The sequence below is a fragment of the Pecten maximus genome, chromosome 3 (genome assembly GCF_902652985.1).
Source record: "Pecten maximus chromosome 3, xPecMax1.1, whole genome shotgun sequence".
NCBI classification, from domain to species: Eukaryota; Metazoa; Mollusca; class Bivalvia; order Pectinida; family Pectinidae; genus Pecten; species Pecten maximus.
Window position 1 is genome coordinate 2,059,851 of NC_047017.1, and position 10,326 is coordinate 2,070,176.

The 10,326-nt window shown below is 35.4% G+C and overlaps 1 protein-coding gene across 1 annotated transcript in view; it reads right to left on the minus strand.

The window, feature by feature from the left end:
- LOC117322927 overlaps window positions 1–6,087 on the minus strand; it is a 48,348-nt gene extending 42,261 nt beyond the window's left edge. The window contains exon 1 of the mRNA XM_033877894.1: window positions 5,996–6,087. The gene's annotated coding sequence lies outside the window, so the exon portion shown is untranslated. The remainder of the gene's footprint in view (window positions 1–5,995) is intronic.
- Between the last annotated feature and the right edge of the window lie 4,239 nt (window positions 6,088–10,326).

The window sequence follows — 10,326 nt, forward strand, 5'->3', positions numbered from 1 at the left end:
CCCTACTTTTGTGCAATTTAACAGAAAAAGAAGAAGAAGAAGAAACACTTTATTTGTTGCAAATACACACGTGTAATCTATATATTTCTCCCTCGTGAATACCTGTCTACCAATCAAAGGTTAACACGACATGTCACTCTGTGGGATTATAACTTTAGGTATTAAAAGTGACCAGTATTAGGAAACTTTTATAATGTTTGCTTTCATTTGTTGGTGTTAATCCGAGAGTTCTTATACCATGGGCCAATCTTATGCATTTATGTGGCACTTAGAGTATAGGTTCGGCGCAGTAGCATCTTTAATGTTTCAAATGCTTCGTGGCATGGCACCACAATATCTGAAAAATAGCATGCCACTGTTTATTTCAACATTCCAATATGTAGAGTAGTCATTTAGCGGCTATTATCCTAGTATATTTAGCGAATTTAACTCTATCCGATGTGTCCATCAGAATTTAATCTCTACTCTTCAAAAATGACGTCATTGTCTGGCACAGCAAAACCGTTTGCAAATGAGTGCAGTCAAAATATAAATATACCTATTTTTCAACTTCGAAATGCAGCCCTGACATCATTTTTGACCAATGAAAAGAATTTCTAATATGTACTCGCAACTTCTGTGAGGTAATTACAGAACATTAGTCAACAATTCACGGTCAATGCTTAGCAAATCAGCCGATTAAAACAATTACCCATGACTTCTTTAATTGAAAAATTTACTTCGTGGATGAATGTGATAATGAAATAAATGTATTTTTACTAAAATGTATGTCTGCGTACATGCTTGACAGTAAATAATTTGATTAAATAAGATAAGTATATCTTATCTTGTTGGGACATGGTGACACATTATATATATTGTTTATATGATTGTCTGATTATTTCATTGACTGCATTAGGCATAAATTATATGAAGGAGAATTTGTCTGATGTCCTATCACTTTACATTTGCTGTAAAATTTGTTGAAATGGAAATTGAAACGTATATCTTCTCTCGAGGGATTTTATCATCAAGATCAACTATGTGTTGTCAACAAGAAATATCGTTCATACGACTTCAACCTTGTTCCACGAATTGCTTTCAATTAGATTTACCAACCTTTTACTAGTAATTTTATTCGCCTTTCTTGGTTAATCAAGCTCTCTAAACGATAGAACGAAGTCATTCCATAACATGCTTTATATTTAGTGTCACAATAAGACTGATACCGAATGTTTAAGTGCTAAGAAGGGTAATATGAAGTTTGAATAAAGGCTGTTCCGTATCCGTATCATTAACCACGTTTGTTTTATGTAATTATCATTTTAAACATCTTTATCTTTATCAATATATCTGGTCATCATTATATAAATTACTGAGAAGTTATGCATATGTCGGGGGCAGTTTGTATTATTTATGTTTCAAATACAAATGTAAAATAACCAGCAAAAAGAAATCTAAGTTCAACTATGCTTTGAATTTTAGTTTACAATTATTAACCAGAGAAGAGTCACCTTCATATTTGTCTCGAATATTTGTAACCGCCACTATGTTCCAGTTGGTTTAGATTGGAGATTAACGCCACTATTTTCCAGTTGGTTTAGATTGGAGATTAACGCAACCATTTTCCAGTTGGTTTAGATTGGAGATTAACGCTACTATGTTCCAGTTGGTTTAGATTGGAGATTAACGCAACCATTTTCCAGTTGGTTTATATTGGAGATTAACGCCACTATTTTCCAGTTGGTTTAGATTGGAGATTAACGCAACCATTTTCCAGTTGATTTAGATTGAAGATTAACGCCACTATTTTCCAGTTGGTTTAGATTGGAGATTAACGCCACTCTTTTTCAGTTGGTTTAGATTGGAGATTAACGCCACTATTTTCCAGTTGGTTTAGATTGGAGATTAACGCCACTATTTTCCAGTTGGTTTAGATTGGAGATTAACGCTACTATTTTCCAGTTGGTTTAGATTGGAGATTAACGCCACTATTTCCCAGTTGGTTTAGATTGGAGATTAACGCAACCATTTTCCAGTTGGTTTAGATTGGAGATTAACGCTACTATGTTCCAGTTGGTTTAGATTGGAGATTAACGCAACCATTTTCCAGTTGGTTTATATTGGAGATTAACGCCACTATTTTCCAGTTGGTTTAGATTGGAGATTAACGCCACTATTTTCCAGTTGGTTTAGATTGGAGATTAACGCCACTATTTTCCAGTTGGTTTAGATTGGAGATTAACGCAACCATTTTCCAGTTGGTTTATATTGGAGATTAACGCCACTATTTTCCAGTTGGTTTAGATTGGAGATTAACGCCACTATTTTCCAGTTGGTTTAGATTGGAGATTAACGCCACTATTTTCCAGTTGGTTTATATTGGAGATTAACGCCATTATTTTCCAGTTGGTTTAGATGGGAGATTAACGCAACCATTTTCCAGTTGGTTTATATTGGAGATTAACGCCACTATTTTCCAGTTGGTTTAGATTGGAGATTAACGCAACCATTTCCCAGTTGATTTAGATTGAAGATTAACGCCACTATTTTCCAGTTGGTTTAGATTGGAGATTAACGCAACCATTTCCCAGTTGATTTAGATTGAAGATTAACGCCACTATTTTCCAGTTGGTTTAGATTGGAGATTAACGCCACTCTTTTTCAGTTGGTTTAGATTGGAGATTAACGCCACTATTTTCCAGTTGGTTTAGATTGGAGATTAACGCCACTATTTTCCAGTTGGTTTAGATTGGAGATTAACGCTACTATGTTCCAGTTGGTTTAGATTGGAGATTAACGCAACCATTTTCCAGTTGGTTTATATTGGAGATTAACGCCACTATTTTCCAGTTGGTTTAGATTGGAGATTAACGCCACTATTTTCCAGTTGGTTTAGATTGGAGATTAACGCCACTATTTTCCAGTTGGTTTAGATGGGAGATTAACGCTACTATTTTCCAGTTGGTTTAGATTGCAGATTAACGCCACTATTTTCCAGTTGGTTTAGATTGGAGATTAACGCTACTATGTTCCAGTTGGTTTAGATTGGAGATTAACGCCACTATTTTCCAGTTGGTTTAGATTGGAGATTAACGCCACTATTTTCCAGTTGGTTTAGATGGGAGATTAACGCCACTATTTTCCAGTTGGTTTAGATTGGAGATTAACGCCACTATTTTCCAGTTGGTTTAGATTGGAGATTAACGCCACTATTTTTCAGTTGGTTTAGAATGGAGATTAACGCCACTATTTTCCAGTTGGTTTAGATTGGAGATTAACGCTACTATTTTCCAGTTGGTTTAGATTGCAGATTAACGCAACCATTTTCCAGTTGGTTTAGATTGGAGATTAACGCTACTATGTTCCAGTTGGTTTAGATTGGAGATTAACGCCACTATTTTCCAGTTGGTTTAGATTGGAGATTAACGCCACTATTTTCCAGTTGGTTTAGATTGGAGATTAACGCCACTATTTTCCAGTTGGCTTAGATTGGAGATTAATGCCACTATGTTCCAGTTGGTTTAGATTGGAGATTAACGCCACTATTTACCAGTTGGTTTAGATTGGAGATAAACGCAACCATTTTCCAGTTGGTTTAGATTGGAGATTAACGCCACTATTTTCCAGTTGGTTTATATTGGAGATTAACGCCACTATTTTCCAGTTGGCTTAGATTGGAGATTAATGCCACTATGTTCCAGTTGGTTTAGATTGGAGATTAACGCTACTATGTTCCAGTTGGTTTAGATTGGAGATTAACGCTACTATGTTCCAGTTGGTTTAGATTGGAGATTAACGCCACTATTTTCCAGTTGGTTTATATTGGAGATTAACGCCACTATTTTCCAGTTGGTTTAGATGGGAGATTAACGCAACCATTTTCCAGTTGGTTTATATTGGAGATTAACGCCACTATTTTCCAGTTGGTTTAGATTGGAGATTAACGCAACCATTTCCCAGTTGATTTAGATTGAAGATTAACGCCACTATTTTCCAGTTGGTTTAGATTGGAGATTAACGCAACCATTTCCCAGTTGATTAAGATTGAAGATTAACGCCACCATTTTCCAGTTGGTTTAGATTGGAGATTAACGCCACTCTTTTTCAGTTGGTTTAGATTGGAGATTAACGCTACTATGTTCCAGTTGGTTTAGATTGGAGATAAACGCAACCATTTTCCAGTTGGTTTATATTGGAGATTAACGCCACTATTTTCCAGTTGGTTTAGATTGGAGATTAACGCAACCATTTTCCAGTTGGTTTAGATTGGAGATTAACGCCACTATTTTCCAGATGGTTTAGATTGGAGATTAACGCCACTATTTTCCAGTTGGTTTAGATTGGAGATTAACGCCACTATTTTCCAGTTGGTTTAGATTGGAGATTAACGCTACTATGTTCCAGTTGGTTTAGATTGGAGATAAACGCAACCATTTTCCAGTTGGTTTATATTGGAGATTAACGCCACTATTTTCCAGTTGGTTTAGATTGGAGATTAACGCTACTATGTTCCAGTTGGTTTAGATTGGAGATAAACGCAACCATTTTCCAGTTGGTTTATATTGGAGATTAACGCCACTATTTTCCAGTTGGTTTAGATTGGAGATTAACGCCACTATTTTCCAGTTGGTTTAGATTGGAGATTAACGCCACTATTTTCCAGTTGGTTTAGATTGGAGATTAACGCTACTATTTTCCAGTTGGTTTAGATTGCAGATTAACGCCACTATTTTCCAGTTGGTTTAGATGGGAGATTAACGCCACTATTTTCCAGTTGGTTTAGATTGGAGATTAACGCCACTATTTTCCAGTTGGTTTAGATTAGAGATTAAGTATCTTTTCTTTTTATTTATTGTGTTTAAAAGTTTAAAAACGGCATCTGAATGGAAGACCGAGAAGTCAGTTTCTGATTCCCCACTAGGATACTCTTTAACCACTGTGAACATTTCCTGTACATACTACGCATATAGCAAGTAAATTGAGGATATTGAATGGTTTCCCGTTTAATATAACATATATTTCACGAGTATGACAGAATATCGATATTTTCACGAGTGCAAAGCACGAGTGAAAAATATCGAAATATTCTGTCATACGAGTGAAATATATGTTATATTTAACGGGAAACCATTCAATTTTCTTTTTATTGCATTTCATAAACTTAAAAACAAAATAAAAAACATCGAAAAATTAAAAGTGTCAAAAAGTGCGGGAATCAGTAATGACGTCACCTATTTGTGACGTTACTCCACACGTCAACATGACGGCACCATTTTGAAAGGAGTGATCAGCGCAATGTAAGCGTTTTCTGCTGTTATCGGAGAATCAGTGCATGAATAGCTAACGTCAAGTGAGTATTTAGTCAAAAACTGGTCAGAATATTTCAAAGATACAGCAAAATAACCAATTTATCTATATCCGCTTCGATTGGAAAAATCGGCAAGTTTCAACGAGGTGAATACAAAGGTCCGCTCTGACTGGTCAAAAACGGAAAACTTATATTTTCACTGCAAAACTTATATTTTCACTGCAAAATCTTATATTTTCACTGCTCATCGCTGCAGGGAAAATATAAGTTTTATTAGGTCGATAATTTTTTTATATTTCACTGGCAAAAATGCAATAAAGGAAAAGTCCACGTTTTCTATTTATATCTGTCAACAGGAAGTTTATCAAACTATGTCAACACTTCAGTGACAGTAACACATGTTCAACGTTACCAAAATAAACCATATACAATATCTAGTGCGTCTATCCTGCTGAATTCATTAAGCGAATTGAATCATAATTGGATAACATAATAAAGTTCGATATGACCATTGTGAAGCTGTGTACAGTATTTAACATAATATTTCCTATGAAATTTCCCTAATTCCCCTCTAAAACAAATAATTTCGACTATTCCAGGCAGGATATTACACATCAAGATATATTAGTATATGTGTATAATTTAGAGGTATGAGAGACATTTGTAATACAAATTTCTAACAGGCAGAACTTTCTAAATCCCTACCTTTTTGTGCGGTGCTGCTGATGTTGATGATCCAATCCTAATTTGAGCGTGTGATAAGTAAGTAAGGAAGTCCGAAAAGGTCGGATAAGAAATAACCTTTATTATTGTTATTGGCCGAAGTTTTATGTGGTGTGGTGTATTGGCATGGTCAGAAATATCTGACCCACTACTGTCACAACTTATAGTACGTAACAGACTCGTAGGCCAGGTTACTCAACATCAAACGCCAACATAAGTAATATCTACCTACTGACACAGTTCTGTCACTACCTATAGTACGTAACAGAATTGTAGGCCGAGTTACTCAATACCTAGCGCCACCACGACTAGCCGTACGTGGTGAAAGATTCATATTGATAAATCGGCATTTTGAATGAGGTGAATGCTAAATTATTATTTTTCTGTTTTAAAGAGTATAATGAAATCGACATCATATACTTACACAATACTACTGTTATTAGTCTACTTTTCAAGGGAATATTCATACCAATATTGTCTTCATACGTGGTGTAACAGTTGAATAGTTCTATTATATAGATAGCAATTAGTTTAATTAATATTTCATTACAAACGTTATCAATAAAAACGTGTTATTTAGTACATACGGTTCATATTGTACATATACACACCTGGTGTTTTTTTTTATTAGTACGCACATTATAACAACGACTTGAGCAATATCCCTCACACCTTGGTCCTACATGATATTTTGAAGAAAAAAAAACAACAACAAAAAACAACAAACAAACAAACAAAAAAACATGACCAACAAGCATACTTAAAAATGCCAAAAAATAAAAGTACAGAAATCGCTACAATCACGAATACAAATATATACAACGAGAATGTTCGCAAGATAATGGTATCTTGTGTATGTTTCTCACAGCTTATGCATATGTTTACAATGCCCGCACTCTCAGTTAAGTTCACCGGACATAATCCCAATCCATCGCATGCGTTTGTATTATACAAAAAGTACACATGGAAATAATGACCAGCTTGCTGTGGACAGGTATTAGTAGGTGGGAAGATAAAACAGGCGTATATGTGTACTGTATCTATGCTATTCATCATACGTCCATGTGGACGCTGTGTTTACTGAACGATGATTGATTGTCGACCTTGAACATTATGTGAAAGCGAACAGGAAACCACCGAGTACAAACTTCAACGTGAAGTGGCCTTACGTAGCATATATAGATCCCGTGAAGTTAGAGGATCTTAATCGTTAACGATTATTCTTGTACCAAACAATAGAATTATGAAGTATTAAAGAAATTATCTTGTAACGAAAGGCGATCGGCGTTGTAACTAGATAGTTGTGAACAATACGGGAGTGTATTTCATTAAAACATACGACTAGGACCCATTAGTAATACGATAAAGACAAAATCGCGAGAAAGATTTAATTTCCTATCTAAATCATTTTGTTGAGTTTGGTTACCAGACTTCAAGCAGACTGTATGCATATAAATGCCGATAGAAATAAACTGTGCCCTCGTTTGCCTGAGTTACCATTTCTATTTTGTTTATATACGAGGCTGATTATATTGAAGTGTTTATCATAGCAGGTAATAAAGACCTTGAAGAATCTTACAATTTCACCAATGATGAAACCCGTCTTAACGCACGACAATAGCCTTATGAATGATCGTAAAACGGTAATAAATTATAAAACCATGTTTTTTTTACACTTTCCGATTGGCTAGATAAGTGTCACGTGACTCCCGATAAAAAGTCATTTTGACCGGCCGGGCCAAAGAAGAGCTGGTAAAAATGTTGTAAAAGGGTGGTTAATTGTCTAAAAATAGAATATAAATTAACAAAAACAACAACAACAAAAACAACAACTCACCTTTTGGGGATACTTGATACCTTTAGGGTATAGCTGATACCTTTCAGGGGTTATTTGATATCTTTTTGGGATATTTGATACCTTTGGAGGGTATTTTATACATTTAGAAGGGTATTTGATATATTAAGGGGCTATTTTATACCTTTTTGGATATATTCCGAACATGTGCCACTATTCATGAGATTTTTTTCATAATGCTACTATTCATGTTCGATATTTGTATGACTGACAGCAGTTTGGATGTGAGAGAAGCAGATGTGACATACCCGAATTCATTTGTATATTAAAAATACATGTATATTAAAAATGACACTTGACCAGGATTGTTGTTGCTTTTTTTTTTATTACATCTAGTACATCACAAAATATCATAAAAAAAATGCTTCCACCTACGTACGGTTGTTTGAAACACATCATTGACCAAGATTAAAGAACGGTAAATCAACATCTGTTGGAGAGAAGGCCTATACCAAACAGATGTCCATGTCCTGGATGGATTACAAGCAACAAACATTGAATCACTAGAGTTTATACTGTGAAATGTAAGATGTTCCTTGTTCTCTTCATGATGTACAAAACCCTTCTGAAAAGTTCATTATCTAACAGAGGGTCTGACGGAAGTGCTCTCTGATGGGGGAGGGTTATGTGGTTATACCCAATGAATACACGTATAAACCACCTGCTAAAACCCAATAGATGTTTTTGTCGATAATGCTCGGAGTCTTACAGTACCTTTACATCATACACCGTGGGCTATCGCACGGTTCAGTGAAAATATTCTAGCGACGCCAATAACACATGACCCATGGATTTTGTCGATGACAAATGAATAAGCCTTAGAGATAGCGATAAAAACAGCAGTATTATTCTATGGAGCTGATTACCGCACCCTATGTGGCAAAAAGTCTTTATTACAAAACGTGGCGACACGTGTCAGCTGTCTCTTATGTGAACACTCCTTAGACGTTCTAAGCCGTATTGCAGTCAATTATCATTCAGCCATCGTGGAAAATCAATACACATCAATAAACATAGTCACGTAACCAACCAACATTATATATAAACAAAATATAGCAATAACAGGCCATATATCTACACAACACTATACATCTTTATTGTCATGTAACAAAAACACGAGTTAACAACTTAATACAATACGTTTTATAAAGTGTATATTGTATATAATATCTTACATGGTATCAAATATAGACTACAAAAGATAATATAAAACCCGGAGGTTTATTAAATGCATTCCATTATTTCTGTATTATGTATTTTCTTCCATTTCTGTATGACACCAAGTAGGCATTGTTATTGGTGGTCAACTGGGTTACAGAACATCAAAATGGCCTTTCGTCCAGTTGACCAGGGTTCGATTCCTCCATCGGACATGAAAAAGGTATCGGAGTGACTTGCCGGACCCCTTGGGGTTTGGTTTCGACTCTATTGTTCCTCCCACAGTACGACAATGTAAGGCAAGTTAGAATGATTTGATAATTGGTATTAAGTAAAAACATATTATATCATATGTTAGTATTAAAATTCGTTTAAGAATGGATCGCTAGAATGGTAGCAAAGATATTCTATAAATAGTTTTGCGATACATTTTGTTGTAGTTGTAAAGGAGGGATGAATATTGGACAGACAATGTTATACATGTTGTGATACGCTTGGTAATAGTTGTACGTACGGAGGGATGGACAGACAATGTTGTATTGTGATACACCTGGTTATTTTTGCGTTTACGAAGGTGTGGAGAGACAATGTTGTTTTGTGATATAACTGGTTATTTTTGCGTTTACGGAGGAATGGACAGACAATGTTGTATTGGTGTATTGTAATACGCTTTGTTATAGCTGTACGTACGAAGGGCTGGACAGACAATGCTGTATTGGTGTATTGGGATACGCTTTGTTATACGTACGGAGGGATGGACAGACAATGCTATTCTGTAATACAACCGATAGTAGTTTATAGGGACATAAACGGGTTAATCGGTGAGCAAATGAATATATAGACCAAAACATTCATATATTGGGATTTTAGCATGAATTACCATAAACCACTTAACCGTGAAAAAAGATACACTACCATGCTGTTACATTAACGATTAGGTATTAACCTATAGAATATACGACTAAAGGAAGGGCACTTCGGTCATGATGAACAGGGAACACCGCCACGCAGATTATAACCAACATGACGTAAATATTGCGTTTTATAAAAACAGGGGATGCCAGAGGAACCTTGGCGCCCACCACCATTGAAAAGACTTATCTTTTCTCTACTTTTCTCTTTTTTAAGGAATATACACGATGAATCTGAGAAAGATCAATCAAGAACATTTTGACCGAAAATGGATCACAGCTTCGACAAACACTAGACGATCCTAATTAGGAAATTCAAGAAAGATTCTTGAATAACTCTCTGAGAAACTGGGGTAAAATTCTGCAAGATGTTTAAAATTGACGCCTTT